The sequence below is a fragment of the Symphalangus syndactylus genome, chromosome 2 (genome assembly GCF_028878055.3).
Source record: "Symphalangus syndactylus isolate Jambi chromosome 2, NHGRI_mSymSyn1-v2.1_pri, whole genome shotgun sequence".
NCBI classification, from domain to species: Eukaryota; Metazoa; Chordata; class Mammalia; order Primates; family Hylobatidae; genus Symphalangus; species Symphalangus syndactylus.
The window spans coordinates 113,318,418-113,341,373 of NC_072424.2; the positions used below are offsets into that span (position 1 = coordinate 113,318,418).

The 22,956-nt window shown below is 36.9% G+C and overlaps 1 long non-coding RNA gene across 3 annotated transcripts in view; it reads left to right on the forward strand.

Moving 5' to 3' along the window:
* LOC129473943 (uncharacterized) overlaps positions 1–22,956 on the forward strand; it is a 149,305-nt gene that overhangs the window by 406 nt on the left and 125,943 nt on the right. The window contains exons 2-5 of one of the 3 annotated variants that reach the window (XR_008654441.2): positions 155–470; positions 1,094–1,183; positions 1,739–1,892; positions 5,817–5,898. The exons of 1 other annotated variant lie outside the window; for it this stretch is intronic. This is a non-coding gene — a long non-coding RNA (uncharacterized lncRNA). Of the gene's footprint in view, positions 1–154; positions 471–1,093; positions 1,184–1,738; positions 1,893–5,816; positions 5,899–22,956 lie in introns of those variants that run through there. One more of the 3 variants, XR_008654442.2, reaches the window with a different exon arrangement.

Below are 22,956 nucleotides of genomic sequence, written 5' to 3' on the forward strand. Positions count from 1 at the left end.
CGTGGGAAATGAAGTTGTACAACAGACAAAATTTTATGAAAAAATTATCCACTATTCCTTTAGAGCTATCTCCCTGTTTGTGGAAAATAAAAGTTAAAACGCCATCCTTTTCTACACCTAATGCTCCCTCCCACTTTTCTGATTTCTACCACAGGCGCCATCTTCAGCTCTGAGTCACCAGGGCTGGAAAAATACTAGATGCGCTGCTCGTGGACTCGTGAATACAGGCCATTTCCTGTACCTACAGCCACGCACTGTAACCTGTTGCTTCATTTGTACAGTGAGAGTTTATGGAGGCCAGCTTTTCCATTCTTACTGACATCGCCACACCGTACAAACTACATCTCTATGTCTTGTGCTTCCCTAAATCCTGTGAGGAAGCAACGAGAAAGATTACTAATCCAATGCGTACCAAACTGAGCTGTTGAACTTTCCATTCTAAACCTACTCTCCTAGATTTCTATCTTGCTGTAAGCCACCACAATCCTCCCAGTGTTTTAGTAAGAACAATAGAGTATCCTAAATGCATCTTATACCAAAGCATATCCATTCTCTTTTTAACTTCCTCAGATGGGCCCTTTACCAGTCCTCTGACTCCAGTTTGACTCTTAAATTCTCCACACTGCTATCAGAATGACCTGACTAAAAATGTAAATTGGATAATGGCACTCTCCTGCTGAAAATTTTTGAAAGGCAATCTGTAAGAGAAAATGATTACTTTGCCTAGGATACAAGATGCTCCATCTCTCTGACTAGTTTCATCTCTCGTTAGCTTCTTGTTCCAATTTTATGCAATGTTGAATCATGTGTACCATGCAGTTTTATGCAACATTGAATTATGTGTACCATGAAAAACAATCCATAGCCTTTCACGCCCCGTCCTTACACATATTGTCCTGTCTTCCTGAAAATTCCTCCTTTTACACTCCTGCATGTCACAGCCAAATGTCTATCCTTTGACTCTTAAGCAGGTTGACTGACTCCTTCAAACACTCCTACTCCCTATTAGACTTCGGATACTCATTCTATATGTTAGACTTTGGATACTCATTCTATAGTTTCACAGTTTACTTTGTATTTTCTCTATCCCCAGCATCTACCACAGTGTCTATGAAGTAGTTGGCATTTCATGAACATTTGTTGAGTGAATAATGGATAATATATGTTGAGCTCCTTCTAGGAGGTATGCATTGTAGGTGTTTTATGTACTTTCCATCTGTCCTCACAACTGCATTTAAGTACCTGCTTTTCCATAGGGAAGTTATAACTCTGACTGCTCATTCTCAGTAGGGTGTGAGTTTCAGAATACAATCCCCAGACTAGAGGATTTGTAACCCTGTTATCATCTCTTGCTTCTCTCTTTACAGTAGCATGCAGAGGTGCTGTGGAGTGGGGGAGGTCAGGGAATATTTCATAGCAGAAGTGACATTTAAGTAAAGACCAAAATAATGTGTAGAGTTGTCCAGGTTAGGAAGGGTTTCCAGGTAGAAGAAGGTGGCGTATAGTGTTCACTACAAGAAAGTTTGGTATAATACAAGAACTGGAAGAAAAAAAAAAAGTTCAAGTTTGCTAACTAAAAGGTAGAGAATGAGACTAGGGGCTTTTGGAGGAAACAAAACAAGAGAGTTAAACAAGCTGTGAAGAGACCCAGACAGTATTGGTCAATGCAATACCATTGTAGAATTATTTGGAGTGAAATTTTCAAATTTTAATATCATAAAGATATCTCTGGCTGCAGGGTGGAGAACAGACAGGAAGGAAGCAAATCTTGATCCGGGAATACTATTTAAGATGCCGTTGCTGTAAGCCATGTAAGAGACAAAGGTGGTGTGGTCAAGGCTAAGAAAAATCAGAATGGAGAGAAATGGACCAATTTGAGAAATTTTTAGGAGGTAAAAATATCAGGACTTAGTGATTGATTGGATGGAAGAGTGAATGATAAGAAATAATAAAAAAACGATGACCAGCTGTTTTGCCTTCCCCTTGGCAAGTAAAGAGGTGGCAAGCATGAAAGGAGAGTGAGGAAATAAATATGTTGGGTCTAATGGGAGCCAGGTTTCTCACTGACAGAGAAGGAAGTTACAAATTGAGAGAGGAAGAATTCCACAGTGACCTTTGTGGTGATGTTGGATTGGAATTGAATATGTCAGTGTGAACTCATAGTTTTCAATATATACATAAACATATGTAAAAATAAATATAGAGGAAAGTATGTCTGTATATGTGTGTGCGTATCTAGCTATTATGCTCTTCCTAGCTCTATCTGCTGAAGGGGTTTTGGAGTAATGGTATGCTAGAAGCAATGAGCACATGTGCCTAGATCTTGGTTTCTGAACAGTATTATTCACTAAAAGTAACTGGGTCCCTTGGAGAAATGGTTGATTTTAGAACAGGAGCCTGGAAAATCTTGTTGCACCAGAAGTTAAGGAAGTTAATACAGAATGAAGAAACATATCAAAAGGTCACAGAAGCCAGCTTGAAGGAGCCACCATTGGCCACATCTGGGTCAATCTGAGCACCAATATAATGTTAATGAATTATAGTCCGCTAAATAAAATAGGAATATTTGAGCCCATACTAAAATGAATAAATGATTTTTTTTTGAAAAATCAGGATAAAGAAAAGCTCTTCCTTACATAAAAATGCCAACTAAATGTAATGAATGTAGATAGTGTTATATGTAGAAACATCATTATTTGGCAGTCATGATAGTAACAGTTGATTCAGACTAGAATCATCAGTGTATGCTAAAACTAGAGGGTGAGAGTATTAAGAGACATATAATATTTATATAGTCTCAAAGTATCTCTCCAGCAAATACTTATTAATTACACAGAGAAAAATTAGAAACTTGACAGTGTAGAAATCTGGCACTGGTGAGCGAAGTTACCATCAGCAGTCATGAGACAAATCAGCATCATGTATCTCCTGGTTAGAAGCACTTAGAACACACTTCTGTGACATTCCTGCCAAAAATGTGTAATCCGAATCAATCATGAGGAAAAAAATCAGACAACCCAAATGTCCCAAATTGAGGGACATTCTACAAAATAATAGACCTGTACTCTTCAAAGATCAAGGTCATGAAAGACAAAGGAACAACTAAAGAACTTTTTTAGATTGAAGGAGGATTAAGATACATGACAATTAAGTGGAATACATGATTCTGAATTGAATTCTTTTGCTATAAAGATATTATTGGGACAACTAACAATTTGAATGGGGTCTCTGGATTAGATGGTGGTATTTTAACAGTATTAATTTCCTGATTTTGATGACTATAGTGACATACGTATTTTTGGTTTTAGAAAATACGTATTGAAGTATTAAAGGTGATGAGGCTTCATATCTGCAACCTATTCAAATGGTTCAGGAAAAATATACATAAATACTGTAAATAAATATAAACGTAAATAATATACATAAAGAAAATGATAAAGCAAATGTTAACAGGGAATTTGGGTGAAAGTAGAAGTTCTTTATACTATTCTTGCAATTTTTCTTTAAGTTTATAATTATTTTAAAACTATAAAAGAAGTTTGAAAGGTGCCGAGGTTTCTGGCTCAGGTAACTGAGTGGAGAATGGCTAATCAGTTAACAACAAAAAGTCAGGAAGAGCAAGCATGGAGGAAAAGATGTTTAGTTTCAATGGGATGTATGGAGTGGGATGTTCAGCAGGCAGTTGAGTATATACTAAACATATCAATGAGCCCCATTCAAACTGAATAAAGCAGATATGTTGCTTTAGCTCTCATTACTCAAGAGTGTGAGACCAAGGGCACTCTGCTATCCTAGGAGAGGCAAACAATTAAGAGTGGTAGTATGGTAATAATTATAAAAATTGCTGAGTATCCATGAAAAAAATTGTGTATGTGTATATATATATATATATATATACACACACACATATATGTGTATATATATTTATACATATATGTGTGTATATATATAGATATGTATGTATATGTATGTGTGTGTATATATGTATATATGTATATATGTATATATATACACACACACACATATATGTGTATATATATACATATATATGTGTGTGTGTATATATATAGATATGTATGTATATAAATTGAACTATTTAGGAATAAAATAGATTTAGGGTATTCGACACATTTAATACATAATGAATAGTGAATTTGTTGAATAATATAATACATAAATGTGACTGATATGCAAAATATTTAAACCCCTGTACAGGATGTGCATTTACCAATCAGAACAGATGTTGGCTTTACTGCTTGTATTAGTTTGCTGTATTAGTTTGCTTGTATTAGTTTGCTGGGGCAGCCATAACAAAGTACCCCAGAAATTTTTTTTCTCACAATTCTGGAGGCTAGAAGACTGAGATAAAGATGTCTGCAGGGTTGGTTTCTTTTAAGGACTCTCTTGTTGGCTTGTAGATGGTTGTTTTCTCCCTGTGTCTTCACCTGGACTTCCCTCTGTACCTGCCCGTATCTTAATCTCTTCTTATAAGGACAGAGTCATATTGGATTAGGGCTCACCCTAATGACCTCCTTTTAACTTAATTACCTCTTTAGAGACTTTGTCTTCAAATACAGGCACATTCTGAGGTACTTTAAGGTTAGAACTTCAACATATGCATTTGGAACTGGGGCATAACTGAGTCCATAACACTATTGGAGAGGGTTCTGGAGCCATAACAGATGGAATGAATGGGCCTTGTTTGAATTCTGATTTAAGTAAACCAACTATAGAAAAACATGTTTTAGGCAGTCAGATTTTTTGTTATGGGCCAAATATTTAGAAGATATTAAGAAATGTTTATTAATTTCATTAGGTAAAATGGCAGTGTGGTTATTTAGAGTATGACTTACATGCACAGAACAGAATGATAAGATGTCCAGGATTTGCTTTAAAATATTCCAGATTTTTTTAAAAGGTGAGAGGAAATGACACACGTATATCTAAATTTTAATGGTTGTTGAAGCTGGCTGGTAGGTACCTAGTATTTTATTATACTTTTTCCTTTGTGTGTTTGGAAATTTTTATAATAAGCAGGAAAAATAAAAGTAAGAATATACATATTATAGATAACTTGAAATACATAGAATCATGAAAAAAAGGAAAAAATACTCAATACCACAACCCAAGAGAATCTAAATTAACTTTTTTGACAAATTTCATTTCAGTCTGTTTTCCATGCGTATTTTAATTTTGGTCATGTGTGTGTAAAATATTTATTTCTGCTTACTTGAATGAACATTATATTGTAATTTCATTTCCATGCTATTATAGTAGTGCCCCCTTAACCATGGTTTTGCTTTCTGAGGTTTCACTCAACAAGCTTGGTTTGAAAATTTTTAGAGAGAAAATGAGAGATTACATTCACGTAATAACTATCAATACAGTATATTGTTATAAATACTTTATATTGTTATTAGTTATTGCTGTTAATCTCTTACTGGGCCTAATTTATAAATTAAACTTTATGAGAGGTGTGAAAGTTGATTATAGAAATTGGGTCATTCTTGTCATACCCAACTAAATCAGAGTGAAGGGCCCAGGGGAAAAAGCATTTGGGGAATATAGCATCTGCTCCAAGAATTAAATTTTCCACAAGCCCAGCTACTGAAACTGCCTCTTGTAATCTGAAATCAGTTTTATCTGATAGCTAATGAAATAACCTGCTGTGACACTAAGATTAGTTTTACCCACTGCCATCACTCACCAATCAGAGCTTGCCAGCTCCCCAAAAATGTTACCCATTGTTTCTTTCCAAAACAATGGGTAACATTTTTCCTTTTTATAAAACCTCCAACCGTCTCTTTGTTTTTCAGACATACTGAAGACCACCCATTCTGTGTGTTTGCCTGGAAATGCAATTCTCATTTCCCAAATAAAATTTTTGAAATGTAGAAATTTAACTCTGTATTTTATTTGACTTTCAGAAAGGCATACAAGTATAGTAAATACAGGCTTTGCTACTACCTGCAGTTTCAGACATCCACTGGGGATCTTGGAACATATCCCATGCAGATAAGAAGGAGATGCTGATTTATCATCACTTAATCGTCACTGGAAATTCTAACTTTGTTAGTAATGTTCTTATGTGCACGTGGAAAAATTTCAAACAATCATTCAGATATTTATAATGTGGTAACCGAAAGTCAGCTGTGTTTTTAATCACTCATCAGTCTTCTATACATTCTTTCATACTTCCATTCATGCATATACTAAATATACTAAATTATAAAGATAACTTCTTACTATAGATTTTGTCCTGTCACCTTGTTTTTGTCCTTTATCAAGTATTATTATTCTAAAAGCCTTTTTATATCAGTAACATACATCTACCCCATTCACTTTAATGGCTTTATGCTGTATCACTTCTAATGCAAAGTGTTTTTTAGCAATTATAATAAAAGTGTCAAAACGTGATATGGTGGATTTTAAAAAATAAGATACTTTTCTTATAAGTCTCTCATATTATTATTTATTCCTCAGCATTTTATAGATTTTTGGTGCTATTTTGAATGCATCCAATTCTTATTACATTTTCTAACCGGTGATTGCACATTTTCCTGCTTTTCCTCTTTCTAGGGCTCCTTTACTAGTTCATGCTTATCATCTTGACCTCTTGATATTGGAATGTCCCAGAGGTACGTTCCTGGACTTCTCTATCTACATGTACTCACTCAACAATTTCTTACAGTTCTATAGTCCCACTGTCATGTAGACTACTCCCTAATATATCCCTTCTTCCCATTATTCTTCCTTGAACTTCAGACTCATAAATCTAACTGTATATTACATGTCTCCACTTAGATGTCCGACATATTCTCAAACTTAACTTTTTAACACCGAATTCCTCATCTGCCTCTTCAAACAAACCCCACTTTCTCCATCTCAAGTAATGACAACTCCATTTTTCCAGTTACTCAAGCCAAACACCAAATACCTTGGAGTAACTGTTAAATAAAGCTTAGCCTAAAACTGCCTCCTTACATATTTTAAATTCAGCCTAAATGTTTCTTTGTACATCTTAAACTATAACAAGTGGAAGTGTAACCAGATGTAGCCTACACTTGGGCCAGTCACCAAGTTTTGGCCAATCAAATCTCGTCAACTATTCAAACTATGTTTAAATAAGGCAAACACAAAGCTGTAACCAATCCAGCTGGTTCTGTACCTCACTTCCATTTTCTGTGCTTCATTTTCCTTTTTCTTTCCATAAATCTTCTTCCATCACATGGCTGCGCTGGAGTCTCCGAGCCTACTCTGGCTGGGAAAGCTGCCTGATTTGCAAATCATTCACTGCTCAATTAAATTCCTTTAAATTTAATTCGGTTAAAGTTTTTCTTTTATCATAACCTTTGACCTTTCTCCTTTTCTTATACCCCATATCCAACCTATCAGATTAGTATAGGTTTGAACCCAAATCCTATGAAACAGAGGACATGGTTATAATTTTGAGGGAAGATTTTTTTTTTTCTCTACCTGAACTTTAGCCCCTACAAACAAACTTCCTTGTTTCTCTTTGCTGCTGTAATCTTTTAAGGGTTCCACTTTTATGCAAACATCTTAGTTCTCACACTGAGCAAGGCCTTGAATCCTATGCTTTGGGAGGCCATTGCATTCTAAGACTACGTTCCTGGCATCAGCAAATGCACCTGTAGTAAAAATGCCCTCAGCCCCTAACTTTCCACTCTTGTTTTAGTTCTTTCTTCTCTTTGGCCCCCCAAGGAATTCAATGATGCAATTTAGTCAGCATTTCTAGCTGGTTTTCAGATTTTTTTTTTTTCAGAGTATCTTTGTGACATATTGGGAAAAGAGTAATTCCTTCTCTCTCAACTGTTAATACATGTTGAAAGGAATTTTATGAGTAATAGTAATGGCTTTGTAATAGTGATCGTTACTCAAATTTAGCAGATGACTTACTGAAGTAATTAAACCTTCCTTATACCCTTTCTGTGGGTGGCATGCCACGAAAACTTGATCAACCTGTCTGTGTACAGGTGTTAGGTAGAACCCACTGAGCTTTCCATTGTGTATAAAGCTGTCTGTAGATTTGTTGTGTGTGTATAAATACCATTTTATTAGGAAAATGTTTTGGTTTAGGTCTCAGAAGGCCCCATGAAAAACAGGAACTGCTGCAGAGACTAAGGGGAAGAGTTAAAAAATAGTAATAATTTAAAAATCCATTTCAGCATATGATTAATTCAGTTGTCTAAAGCAATGAGCACTAGATGGCAGCATATCAATGTGTATCGTTACCTGTGCCTGAAAGACCTCATTTTAAGGGTGTGTAAGGTCTTATTGCTGTTTTACCATGCACCGGTTTGCTATCCTGAACTATTTACTGTACTGTTTAATCTGTTGGTTTGAACTTATAATAGTTGATGAGATGCATTTGACACCAGGTTTGAAAATAGTTTCTAGATTAATAAATATACAGGATGATGCCGGTACCACCAGTCTGTCTAGCAAAATATACAAGAATTCAGAGCCCTTTCCTGTCATTAAAGGCCACCCTCCAGAGAGCTTATCTTTTATCTATAAGAGGTCTTCTGGTTGGACAAAAAGCACATTTTGGACACTTATTCCTGTCTTGAGTTTCAAACCTTTTGTGGCTGCTAATGTTTAACTTTTCATCTTACTATTCAAATGGCATCTCTTTACTAGATTGGAAACCACTTTCGTATCTCTTACCAAGTGTGAAAATAGGGGCCTCCCAAACCCTGTTGTGGGTAGTTACCAGGTCTTCTTCTCTAAAGGACTCAGGTCAGGTATCTCTATCACAGATGAGAAGGGAATTTCCTTCTTATCACATTTGATTGTATAATTAGTATTTAAAATGTAAAAAAGAAAAAATGATATAACTTTAATGTATAATTTAACTGGATGGCTCCATTTTTCTCTTGTTAACTCAGATCATTTATAATTTTATTTCTTTTAAAATGTTTAGAATAAATTATTAAAGTATATGTTAATAATACAGGAGGGGGCTGGGCACAGTGGCTCATGCCTGTAATCTCAGCACTTTGGGAGGCTGAAGCGGGCAGATCACTTGAGGCCAGGAGTTCAAGACCAGCCCGGCCAACATGGTGAAACCCCGTCTCTACAAAAATACAAAAAGTTAGCTGGGCGTGGTGGTGTGCGTCTGTAATCCCAGCTACTCAGGAGGCTGAGGTGGGAGGATTGCTTGAACCCGGGAGGCAGAGGTTGCAGTGAGCCGAGATTGTGCCATTGCACTCTAGCCTGGGTGATGCAGCAAGACCCTGTCTCAAAATAATAATAATAATAATAATAATAATAATAAATAGATAAAGGGCTTACAAGGGAAAATTCCAAATCCCTGCTTCACCTATTCCTTGCCACAGTTCTGTTCCTGAGACCAAATTGTCTTAAATAGCTTCTGTTTTTGTTTTTTCTGGTGATTACCCATCTCTTACCGCTATTTCTTGATTCATCAGTTTTAAATATTGTCTTAATCTATTGTGGAGAGAGATGGGCAATGATTTAACTCATTAGCATTGCCTTCTACTATCCCTATCCATCTCTTCCCAATAAAGTCATAGAAAGATGCAGAGCAGTAATAATAGATAAGAGCACAGACTCGAGTCCTACTTGCACCACTTGCTGGCTGTATAATCTTAGGCAAGTTATTCAAGCTCTCTGAGCCTCTTTTTTTTCTCATGTGTAAAATAGGGATAATAATAGTCAATTCCTTGGAGGACTATTGTGAGGATAAATGTGTCAATAAATTTAAAGCACTAAACAAGTGTTACTACATTTAATTTCTCTTTGCATGTTTAAATAACATACTTGCCCCTTTGTTTTTGAGCCCTGTATATATTATCTCTTGATACCTCCCATCGTAAGAAGATATTGACAGCTTTATTCTTCCCTTCACTCCCCCCTTCTTCTGCATCTTAATCTCACCTTTCTTATTTTCCATCTCTAACTGCTTTTCTATTCTCTGGGAGATTTTTTTAAACTTAATCTTCTAACCATATATTGAAAATTTTACTTTAGCAATAACACTTATAATATCTGAGAGTTATTATCTTATTTCTAATGTTTAACTTTATAGAATTTAAAGGCTCAGTATTTTCTTGACTATTGTGTTAGAGTTCAGTCAAAGAGCAAAAATGACCACACCCATAATTTGGATAGGGAAAATAACTGTGAACTAAGTAAAGGATGTATTAACAGCTAAGAGAGAACTCTAAAATATACTGAGGTAGTAGCTGCAAAAAGTACCTGCTACTCCTAGGATTGAGGAAAAACTGAATAAGGAAGGAACCTGGAATCTCCAGAGGCAGAGATTCAGGCCTGAGTGGGCATGGTTGCCGCAGGAATGCCCCTGTGCTGCGGTGAGAAACACCAGAGGGCCCCTTGCATCCCTCACAAGAGGAAAAGAACACCAGAACAAAAATCGCCTCTTGATCATGGCGTATGATCCTTTGGATGTGCTGTTGAGTTTGGTTTGCTCATCTTTGGTTGAGGATTTTTGCATCTATGTTCAACAGGGATATGGGCCTTGTCATTTCTTTTCTTGTAATGTCCTTGTTTGGCTTTGATATCATGCTAATGCTAGCCTTGTAAATGAGTTTGTAAGTGTTCCCTCAGCTTCAATTTTTTGGAAGAGTTTGACAATGTTGCTGTTTACAGTAATTACCAGTGAGGTGAAAGAGCTTTGCGCTTTTTGTTGTTGTTGTTGTTAGGAGGCTCTTGATTACCGATTCAATTTCCATACTCATTATTGGTCTTTCAGATTTTCTATTTCTTCATAATTCAGTCTAGGTAGGTTGTATGTTTCTAGGAATTTATCTCTGTCTTCCAGTTTATCCAATTTGTTGGCATTTAATTGTTCATAGTAGTCTCTTAGAATCCTTTGTATTTCTGTGGTGTTAGTTTTAATATCTCTTCTTTCGTTTACAATTTTATGTATCTGAGCCTTCTCACTTTTTTCCTATGTTAAAGTCTTCTCAATTTTGTTTATATTTTCAAAAGATAAGCAACTCTGAGTTTCGTTAATAATTTCTATTTCTTTTCTAGTGTCTATTTTACTTGTTTCTGCTTTAATCTTTATTGTTTCCTAATTTCTAGTAATTTTGGGCTTAGTTTGTTCTTTTTCTAGTTTCTTGAGGTGTAAAGTCAGATTGCTTGAGATCTTTCTTTTTTCTAAATTATTTTTAAAGCAAGCATTTATCTCTATAAACTTCTCTCCTGAAACTGATTTTGCAGCATCTCATAAGTTTTGATATGTTGTGTTTTCATTTTCATTTGTCTCAAGTTTTTTAAATTTCTTTTTTGATGTCTTCTTTGACCTATTGGTTGTTCAAGGGTTTGTTGTTAACCTAAATGTCTACTGACAGATGAATGGATAAAGAAAATGTGGTATATACATATGATGGAATATTAGTCTTAAAAAAGAAGGAAATCCTGCCATTTGTGACGTGGATAGACCTAGAGGGCATTATGCTGTGAAATAAGCCAGACACAGAAAGACAAATATGATCTCATTTATCTATGGAATTTAAAATAGTCAAACTCATAAAAGCAAAGATTAGAACAGTGGTTTCCAGGGACTGGGGGAAGGGGGAAGTGGGGAGGTGATGTTTAAAGAACATAAAGTTTCAGTTATGCAAAATAAATAAGTTCTGAAGAGCTACTGTGCAGCGTAGTGCCTATAGCTAAAAACACTGCATTATATACTACAAATTTGCTAAGGGGGTAGATCTTATGGTAAGTGTCCTTATAACAAAAAAAAAGGGGTGGAGGGCAGAAGAAATTTTCCGAGGTGATGAGTATATTTATGGCCTTGATGATAATGATGGTTTCACAAGTATATATTTATTCTCAGACTCACTGAGTTTTATACATTATATATGTATAGCTTTTTATATATCAATCATACCTCAATAAAGTAGTTTGAAATAAAATTAAAAACACCCCCTCCACTTCTGACCTCGCAGTATCCAACCTTGCAGTTTCTTCTCCCAGTGACCTCTATTAACAGAGCCTACATGGAACCAGCCAGCAAAGACAAGTTCCACTGTCACAACTAGAGAAAAGAGGATGGGTTTGGAATTGAAAGGTAATAGATTATTAACTGGCATAACTATCTGTGAAAATATTCAATAAATAGACTGTTTCCTTCAAATCCTTGAATCATTTTAACTTTCTCTGTGGACTTTTTAATCTTGGTTTATCTACTGGCCTCTCTTTAATTCTGGAGCCTTTAAAAAGTGTCCAGGGTTCCTTAGTTACTTGTTAAAAATAAGGGAATGAAAAGTCGATTGATTGTGGGCTGGGCTTGTCCATTGATCAACTTTCCTTTAGGGTGTTTGGATGGGAAACAAACATACTGACTACCCGGCTTTTGTCCATAACATGCAGTTTCTATAGAGAAGAATCTTCCTGCTTTTTGCTAGAGTGGTAAATCCTGGGTTCCCACTTCTTGGGGTAAGGGAGTTGGGGGGCAATTTTAACGAACACTGAACACTAATTTTCAATTAATACCTTCATTTTCTACTATATGTTTCCAATTGGTGTTTTCTGAGCTTCTCTGTATTTCTGCAAGGCCAATTTACTCAGCTTCCATAGAAACCATTTGCATTAATTTCTTGTGGCTACCTGTAACATATTGCCACAAACTTAGCAGCCTTTGGAACAATAGAAATGTATTCTTTCACAGGTCTGGAGGCCAGAAGTCAAAAAAATCAAGGTGTCAACAGCCTAGAGTTTTTGACTTCTGGCCTCCACACCTGTGCAGCCTTCCCTTCAGAGACTCTGCAGGGAATATGTTCCTTGCCTTGACCAGCTTTTGGCAGCCGTTGACATTCCTCAGCTGGCAGCTGTGTCACTCCAAATCTCCATCTTTGTCTTCACAGGCCCTTCTCCTTGTCTATGTAATCTGCTCCCTGCCTCACTGTTAATAAGGACAGTTATTGTTGAATTTAGGGCTGCCCAGAAAATCCAGAGTGACCTTCTCACCTCAAGACCCTTAACTTAATGATGTCTGCAAGACTCTTTCCAAATAAGGTAACATTCACAGGCTGAGGAATGAAGACATGAACATATCTCTTTGATTACCACCATTCAACTCACTACACCACTCTTCTAACTGCTTAATCTCTTTAAGAAATTTGATGACCTTTCTTGTTTGCTAATGGCCTGCTTTCTGTCCTTTTTATTCTTTATTGATTTTGTGTATTTCTCTCTCCTGCTCTCTCTCTCTTCATATATATGGAGAAACACACACACACACATATAAAGTATATATAACAACAAATATATATACAGACACACACACATATAAAATATATATAACAACAAATATAAAATATGTGTATATATGTAAATATATATAATAATGGTGTATGTGAATGTGTGTGTCTGTGTATGTATCCTTTATAACCAGTTACTGGGTTATTAGGAATAAAATAATATAAATGTGTGTGGTTAGTCCACAATCTTGACTTTCACATATATAGTTTATTTCAAAAGAATTTTTACTAGATAGTCTCTGAATAAAATCAAATTAAGCTGAAGTCTGGGAAAGTACAGAACAAATAAGCTAGGTTATGTAAAAGAGCTTAATTTAATTAGTAGTTTATGTATCTCTCTCTCCTCTCTCTCTCTTGCTGTCTCTCTCTCTCTCTAGCTTTCGCCTCTTAGTATTTTTCAACCTTTTCTGTCATGATTCCACAAATATTCAAGTCCTTCATGTTTCCAGGGTAACAGTAAGCATTCGGCAGTTTATCTGACACCTTCCATTTAAGATAGGAAAAAAATAATAGAAAGAAAATGTCATTAATGTATGCAAGGCTGACCATTATGACATTTGGCTGTCTGTTGTCTTTACAAATACGTTCTCTTCTTTCCCATGGTTCTGGCTGCAATTTTCTGACCAGCGATAGCAATAGGTGGCATGTATACTGCCCACTTCTCCAACTTGCTCTTGTCCATGATTTCTAATTGGTTATATAATTCATTTTCAGTAAGCCTGGATATAGGTTCAAAATTATTTTCTATACAATATTAAGCAGGCATAACAATTTATTGGAGCTGGCATGTAAATTGAAAATTGCTTGCTGTATATGCTCCAAACTTTCTACCTCACAGATCTCATGACTTGAATATATTTTACCACTATAGTTTTCTCCCATAGTTATAATTTTGTCATTGCTTCTGCTCTAACCAAGCAGTTAGAGAAGGCAGTACAATATAGTCAAAAGAGCACTAGATTGGGTGCAAAAAAGCTTGAGTTTTTGTTGTATATTAATTACTTGTGTTATAATGGATAAATTATTTATCCTTCTAGATCTCAGTTTTCTTGCTAAGGCAATAAGGCAATGGACTATGGTAATTCCTAAGATACTTAACAACTCTAAAAACTTTTAATATCCAGCAACCAACTAGATATTTCCACCTAAATGTTACATCATTACCCAAAATTCAACCTATCAAAAAATCTTAATTCAATGCCCCAAAAACATCTTTGCCCCTTAGGTTCTGTATTTCTCATACTTTGCACTCTAAATTCAAAATATTTTGGTGACATTTGCTTCTTGTCTTTTATTTACCTTCTATAGTTTATCTATTACCAAGTACTATAAATTCTTCCTTAAAAAGGCCTTTGGCTCTATCCATTACTTTATATATCAGCTGTCGCTACTCTGACTCAAGAATTTATGTTCCCAATGAACTTGACTTTTCACCTCCCTTGTTAGCCTTATTTCTAGATATTTTATCTGTTTTTGTGGCAATTGTGAATGGGATTGCCTCTTTGATTTGTCTCTAGGCTTGGCTGTTGTTAGTATAAAGGAATGCAGCTAACCAGGGAGGTGGAAAATCTCTACAATGAGAGCCACAAAACACTTCTCAAAGAAATCAGAGATGACACAAACAAATGGAAAAACATTACATGCTTATGGATAAGAAGAATCAATATCATTAAAATGGCCATACTGCCCAAGGCAATTTACAGATTGAATGTCATTTCTATCAAACTACCAATGACATTTTTCACAGAACTAGAAAGAACTATTTTAAAATTCATATGGAACCAAAAAAGAGCCCGAATAGCCAAGGTAACCCTAAGCAAAAAGAACAAAGCTGGAGACATCCCAGTACTTGACTTCAAACTATACTACAGGGCTACAGTAACCAAAACAGCACGGTACTTTTTTTACAAAAAGAGACACATAGACCAATGGAACAGAATAGAGAGCCCAGAAATAATGCCAGACACCTACAACCACGTGATCTTTGACAAAGCTGACAAAAACTAGCAATGGGGAAAAAGCTCCCTCTTCAGTAAATGGTGCTGTGATAACTGGCTAGCGATATACAGAAGATTAAAACTGGACCCCTTCTTTACACCATGTAAAAAACTCAGCCCATGATTAATCAAATACTTAAATGTAAAACCCAAAACTATAAAAACCCTGGAAGACATCCTAAGCAATACCACTCTGGTCAGAGCAACAAGCAAAAATTTCATGAAGACACCAAAAGCAGTTGCAACACAAGCAAAAATTGACAAATAGGATCTAGTTAAGCTTAAGAGATTCTGCACAGCAAAAAAAAAAAAACAAAAAAAAAAAAAAACTATCAGCAGAGTGAACAGACAACCTACAGAATGGGAGAAAATATTTGCAAAGTATGCATATTACAAAGGTCTAATATCCAGCATCTATAAGGAACTTAAAATTGCAGGAGAAAAACAAACAACCCCATTAAAAAGTGAGCAAAGGACATGACCAGATACCTTGAAAAAGAAGACATACTTGCGGCCAACAAGCATATGAAAAAAGCTTGGTATCACCGATCATTAGAGAAGTGCAAATGAAAACCACATCATCTCACACCAGTCAGAATGGCTATTATTAAAAAAAAAAAAACATGCTGGCAAGGTTGTGGAGGAAAGGGAACACTTATACACTGTTGGTGAGAGTGTAAATTAGTTCAATGATTGTGGAAACCAGTATGGCGATTCCTCAAAATCCTAAAAGGAGAACTACCATTCTGCCCAGCGATCCCATTATTGAATATCTACCCAGAGGAGTATACGTTATTCTGCCATAAAGACACATGCATGCAAATGTTTATTGCAGCACTATTCACAATAGCAAAAACACGGAATCAACCTAAATGCCCATCAGTGGTAGACTGGATAAAGAAAATATGGTGCATACATATAAAGGAATATTATGCAGCCATAAAAAAGAACAAGATCATGTATTTTGTGGGAATACTGAATAATCCTCACTGTCCCATGAAGTAGGTTATAATTACAGATAAGAAAACTGAGATACAGGGAAACTGAGCAAGTTGCCCATGATGGCTAGTAATGGATGGAGACATAATGTTTGAACTCAGGCAGTTGGATTCAGAGCCTGGATTCCTAGTCACTGCACAGTATCAGTGCCTGATAGATGTTACGAACGTTAACTGTTATATTAATTGCTGTACATTTTATGAACTAGATATCCATTCCATTCTCTCCACAGCCACTCATCATGCCTTACCTGGATGACGCAGAAGTCCCTGGAAACAGAAGGTCTCACCCTTCTTTATCTTTCTCATGGCTTTCCAAGGCTCTTTCTCATGTTACTCTCCTGCTCAGAATTCTTTAATGACTTGCCTCAATGACCAGATATATGTGATCTACAGTCAGCCTCCCAGCCTCATCATTCCTCTTCCATTTCCTCCCCAGAAACACTGTACTTTATGAAGCTCCTCCAAGACGTCAGTTTCTCTCATATTTAAAGGAGAGTTATGCCATATGCTCTCATAATCATGCATATTTCCTTGTCCATTTGCCGAAATCCTATTTCTCCTTCAAGTCTCCTTGTAAATACCATTTCTCCTTTGAAGGAGATTCAATTCTCGATTCCCCAGGGTAAACTAGGTATTGATACTTATGCTATGCTCTAATGGCCTTTGAACAGACATGCCATAATACATTTATATATACAATGAATGCTGGTATTTTATATCCCTTTTTTATGATAAGCACCTTAAGGACACGGCTGATGGGTATCTGTCTTAGTTGTTTTGTGCTATTATAACAGAATAGCTGAGACTGGATAATTTATAACAAACAGAAATGTATTTCTCATGGTTCTGGAGGCTGGAAAGTCCAAGGTCAAGGTGCCAGCAGGTTTGGTGTCTGGTAAGGACCTGGTCTTCATTTCCAAGATGGCACCTTAAACTCTGTATCCATGCCAGAAGAGCAGACGAGAGTGAACCCATTCCCCAAAGTCTTTTTTTATAGTGGCATTAATTCATTCATGAAGGCAAAGTCCTCATGACCCAAACACCTTATATTAGGCCCCACCTCCCAACACTGTTGCATTAGGGATTAGGTTTTAACGTGAGTTTTGGAGGGAACAAAAACATTCAAAGCATAGCACTTTATATTTTCAATATTTTTCACAGCACTCTGTACAGAGTAGGCACTAACTAATTACTGTATACCTTAACTGACTTTCATTCTTTCTATACGACTCAGAAAACATCAAAGCTATAGAAACTCAAAGCCTCCCTCCCACTAGGTTTTTATTTTAATCAGCAGTTCTCAAAATTTTAAGAAATGGGATTTCTTGGAAAAATTCAAAATATTTTGGGGAGAAACCACAACTGGGTCTACTAATAAATGCTGATATCTAAGTACTGAGCTAATTCTAACAAAATTAAGATTTGATTAAACTGACCTAGACCAACTGTGAGACTTGGCTGGGATGGCAGAGAATAACAAGAGAGAACAGAAGAAGGTGCTCTTGGGCTGACCACTGGTTCAATATTCCTAGGGTGCCCTTGCTGCCCAAGAATAATTATCATGTTCTGGGCTTTGTTCTATGAGTTATAGCTACTCCTTTTTTCCCACTTGAGTTTCTCGCATCTGAATCTCCCTCCTTTAAGCCTTATTTACCCTGTTTATAAAGCTACACTTCTGTTTTATCTCCAATCTCTTGTTTTTTATTTATTTATTTTAGTAATCTCAGACCTCTTATAGAATTGAGCCCCTGTTGTGTTCTTTCTAGCCTCTTTTCTGTAAAACCACAAAAATTCTCCTAATCTTAGCTTAGTTGCCAAGTTCCTGCCTTTAATGGACACAGTAACTAGAAAAAGAACTTCAGATTGCCTGCATTGATAATAGCATAGTGGACGTGTGTGTGTGTGTGTGTGTGTGTGTGTGTTGTGTGTGTGTGTGTGTGTGTGTGTGTGTTTTCTGCCCAGCATCCCTTTCCTCTAGTTTTGGTAAAAATACATTCATTTTAATATGAAAAATAATCGCCTCACCCTCTTCCATTGCATGTGGTCTTACAGGGGATGTCAGTGAAAGAGCCCTACCCGAGGCATGGACACTTGGCCTAAGCAAGAACAATCCATTATTTCTCTGGAAACTAAATCTGGAATGGTCTTAAACAGTTAAGACATTAGTGATGGTTAACCATCTTTAGGGAGCTGCCATCACACTAACCATCACTAACCATCTTAACTGTTTAAGAAATGGGATTTCTTAAATATAGAACCTAGCCCAGAACATGGTAATTAACTGTTTAAGACGGTTAGTGATGGTTAGCATGTGCTGGCAGCTCTTTAAAGAGACTATTCATTAGTCCTGAATACCAGATTATTGGGATTGTCCTGTTTCCTGTAGTATTCTACTTAATGCTTGATTAATGCATTAATTCTACTTAATGCTTTTTATTTAGTTCTGTGAAAGACCCCATACCTTTCCAATGAAGTATTTTTTGTGCCCTTAAATTAGATAGGGTTGGTTTACACTTTAAAACCCAAATTGACAAATGTAAATTCCTTGTTGCAGTGCTCTCTCAGCAGGTGGGACCCGGTCTTGGAATCTTAGTGTCAGCTATGATGAATCACCAACACTAACAAAAACATTATCTTTTATTGGGTTAAATAGTTTCTACTCTTCCCAAGACTGGGAACTGATGTAACAGGCTTCGTGCTTTCTTCCAACAAATTGATTCTGTGTGGTTAGCTCCTGTCATGATGATAGAACCCCCTGTACTGATTTATACTTAGGTGTATATCAGTGTCAGTCTAAACTTGTCCTACCTACTTCTACTGCCTGATGAATCTTTTTATTTTAATCTTTACTAAGGTAAAACTTACATATTACAAGATTCACCAATTCTAAGTGTATAGTTCAATGATTTTTAGTACTTTTACACATTATATAACTGTCACTGCAATCCAGTCTTAGATTGCATGCCCAATCTTGTTGTGTGTATTTTCCACGGCCTTTGATGGATCCTAGTATCTGTACTGCACGGGCTATACCAATGTCAGGCCCGAGATGTGTAGCAGTCAGTCCTGGAGGTCTTGTGGTGCCCTTAAATATAATGTAAGGGGAGAGTGGCAGTGTGGTAGATTCAGAGGCAATTACTATGCTATTGAAGAAGCACTGCTAAGAGTCAAATAGAAAAGACACTGGGCTCAAATAATAAAAATTGGCAAGGCAGACAAGGCCACAGGAAACAGGGCACTTGGAGGAAATGCCATTGAGTCCAGTCAGCTGCTGCTGGACAGATCTGACTGCTTTTCATAGATGTAGCATGCATCTGCTTGATGATGTCACCTGATGCCTTCTATGCCAGATGTTTCAACTTCATTTAATACAAATTTTTCACAAATTAGAATTCACATTTTAAATAAAAGGGGTTGAAAATATTAATAGATATAAGATTTACCTTGGGCTAGGATTGAATTTTTTTTATTCCTCCTTTCACCATTCATTTTAATGTGAACCCATCTGTGAGAAAAGTGGATAATTTATGTGAAGGATGTAATGATGCTGTATTCTCCTAGATAATATTATACTGTTTTTGAAATTATCTCCTGCCCCCATTCCAAACTTATTGATGAATGGCACTGTATAGGAGTATCAAAAAACTAAGTTTGCAGATTCCTGAGACTGACTATAGAGGGCTGATGTTAATCATAAGAAGATCTCATATTGAAACAGAACAACTGCAGTAAACTTGGAAGAGAATAAAGCTTTTTTTTTTTTTTTTTTTTTGAGACAGAATCTTGCTCTGTCACCCAGGCTAGAGTGCAGTGGCACAATCTCGGCTCACTGCAACCTCTGCCTCCTGGGTTCAAGCGATTCTCCTGCCTCAGCCTCCTGAGTAGCTGGGATTACAGGCGCACGTCACCATGTTTGGCTAATTTCTGTATATTTAGTAGAGACGAGGTTTCACCATGTTGGTCAGGCTGGTCTCGAACTCCTGACCTCGTGATCCACCCCCTTCAGCCTCCCAATTTATCACTTCTTTGGAGGCCAACAAAGTGCTGGGATTACAGGCGTCAGCCCCCACGCCTGGCCGAGAATAAAGCTTTTAATCTTTCCCCTCCCCTGATCTCTTTGCTTTCTGAAATAATCTCCTCACAAGGAGGTGAAACATTGAGTGGGCAGCCTGGCCTTGCTGTTGCTTCTGTATATCCCAGCCTGTCACTCTTAGGAGCACGATGAAGATCTATAAATATCTCTACTTTGGTCCAGCTACACCTCCCCTTGAAGAATATAGATTGGAAAATGTACAGAATATGTTTCCTCCTTGGTAATGTTAACCTTTTATTTCTTCTGAATAATTTAAAATTTGATGTGAAAGGCTATTTTTTGAAGTATCACATAATGAAACAACAGCCCTGAACAATATAGACATTAGAAGCATTTTTTTCTTTTACCTTACTACATGAGTTACCAAGGAAACAAAAGAAATTGGAAAACTGAAAGAAAACCAAAGGAGATGTAGCAATATTGGGGGTTATAATAACTTTGTGAAAAATTTCCTTGCAGAGATAAGTTCAATTAAGGTACCTAAAAGCATCTTGACAACTGACAACTCACACCGCATGGTGGATACAAAATGTCCAATGAAATTCCCAAGATTTTTTAAAGCAAATGGTGTCTGTTTCTCACCAAGGATGCAAATCCAAACCATTATCCAAGTCTTGTTCATAGTGCTTTCTAAGTATCTCCAGAATGCATTGATCTTTATTATTTCTTGGTCTCTGTTGCTCTTTCTCAAGCCTTCACGACAGTGTATGTCTTCCCTGGATTACTGTGATGATCTCCTCCTAGACTGCCTGCCCTCAATCATGCCTCTGTAATCTATAGTGTGCATGGTTGTCAGCAACTCTCATCATGGCCACCATACTTAAATTTTTAAATTTCTCATGTTTCTGAATAAGGAACCCTTTAACTTGACATATTAGGAAGACACTTCATGACCTAATTCCTATGTAATCTTTCAAACATCATCTCTCACAGCTGTCCTGCCTTATACTAGATGTGTCAAATGATGCAATTACTTCATTTGTTCATTCATCTACTTAGCAAATATTGACTAAGCATTCAACATTGTCAGGCACTGTTTTAGGTGTTGCAATATAATGGTAATACTTTCAGTTTCTAGAATAAGTCCTGGGCCTTATCTCTTATCTCTGGGCCTGTGCATCTGTTTTTCTCTCTCCCGGGAACTCTCCTCTTCCTTGAAAGTATAAATTCTGCTAAGTGCACTACTGCCTTACTTCTGTAAACCTTCTCTATTACCTAGGCTGAATTAGGTGACATGCTGGGTCCCCTTGAAATACCCTTCTCTCTCATGCATTTATCATACTACACCTTTCACTTCTCTGTCTGCACCACTAGAGTGTAAACTTCTTAAGGCAATACGCCTTTTTCATTTTTGTATTCGTAAGACCGTGCCTTGCATATTATAGATGTTATTTATGGGATATCCTCTGAAAAATCTCCAAGTGGGTCCTAAGATCCTAGACATTGCCTAGTAATAATTTTTCCTTCATGTGGTAGCAGATGGATCTATTTTTAATTTTTTTATTATTTTTTATTTTTTGAGACAGAGTCTCGCTCTGTCGCCCAGGCTGGAGTGCAATGGCACGATCTCCGCTCACTGCAAGCTCCACCTCCCGGGTTCACAGCATTCTACTGCCTCAGCCTCTCAAGTAGCTGGGACTACAGGTGCCTGCTACCACATCCGGCTAATTTTTTGTATTTTTAGTGGAGACGGGGTTTCACCATGTTAGCCAGGATGGTCTCGATCTCCTGACCTCGTGATCCGCCCGCCTTGGCCTCCCAAAGTGCTGGGATTACAGGCGTGAGCCACCGCGCCCAGTGTGTTTTACTGTTTTTAAAGTGACTTATGCAAAGGTGGCTATGCCTTTTTATAAAAGATTAGCACAAAGGGAGAATAATAACATTTGCAAATTATTTGCTTGAAGCTTTTATTTAGAAATCTGTTGCATGTCCTTTTTTGATATATATATATATATATCTATATATCTGTAGCTAGATTAGGGAGAAATTTGGGCCTAAATTTGAACTTTTATACACCAATTAAAGCAAGTAGAATTTGTAATATATTTCACCACAGGCCACAATTTCTGCCCTGGAGAAGGGGTCAGATCGTGGTCTCCATCTAGGGGATCAGTTACCTGATAGTCACATAAACTGCAGGTCAGGCCCCTCTGTGGTCTGCTCCTGTTCAGGTTGGATTTCCAAGAAAACGGGCTCTAAGGAGAAGGTTTGAATATGGAGATTTATTTAGGAAGGCTCTTGGGATCCATCCTTGGGGTGGGAGTGAACAGATGGGGATAGAGTGGAGTAAAAAAATACAGAATTGGGTGGAGGGAGAGAATGAATAACAATGCTGCCATAATAAACACCTCAACTAATCATATGGGGACGACTGGGGCTGGGATGACCCCAGCATTGAGAGGCAAAGGGGGCTGTGCCTTTATGCTCCTGCACAGACCAGTCTCCCAACCCCACCCAACTGCAACTTGATGAATGAGGGCCCTTTCTTCAACTGTGGTAAATTCCCAAGAAGGGAATCAGATGAGTACTGGGGGAGTGCTATAGTTTGAGTGTATGTGTCCCTCCAAAATTCATATGTTGAAACCTAATCA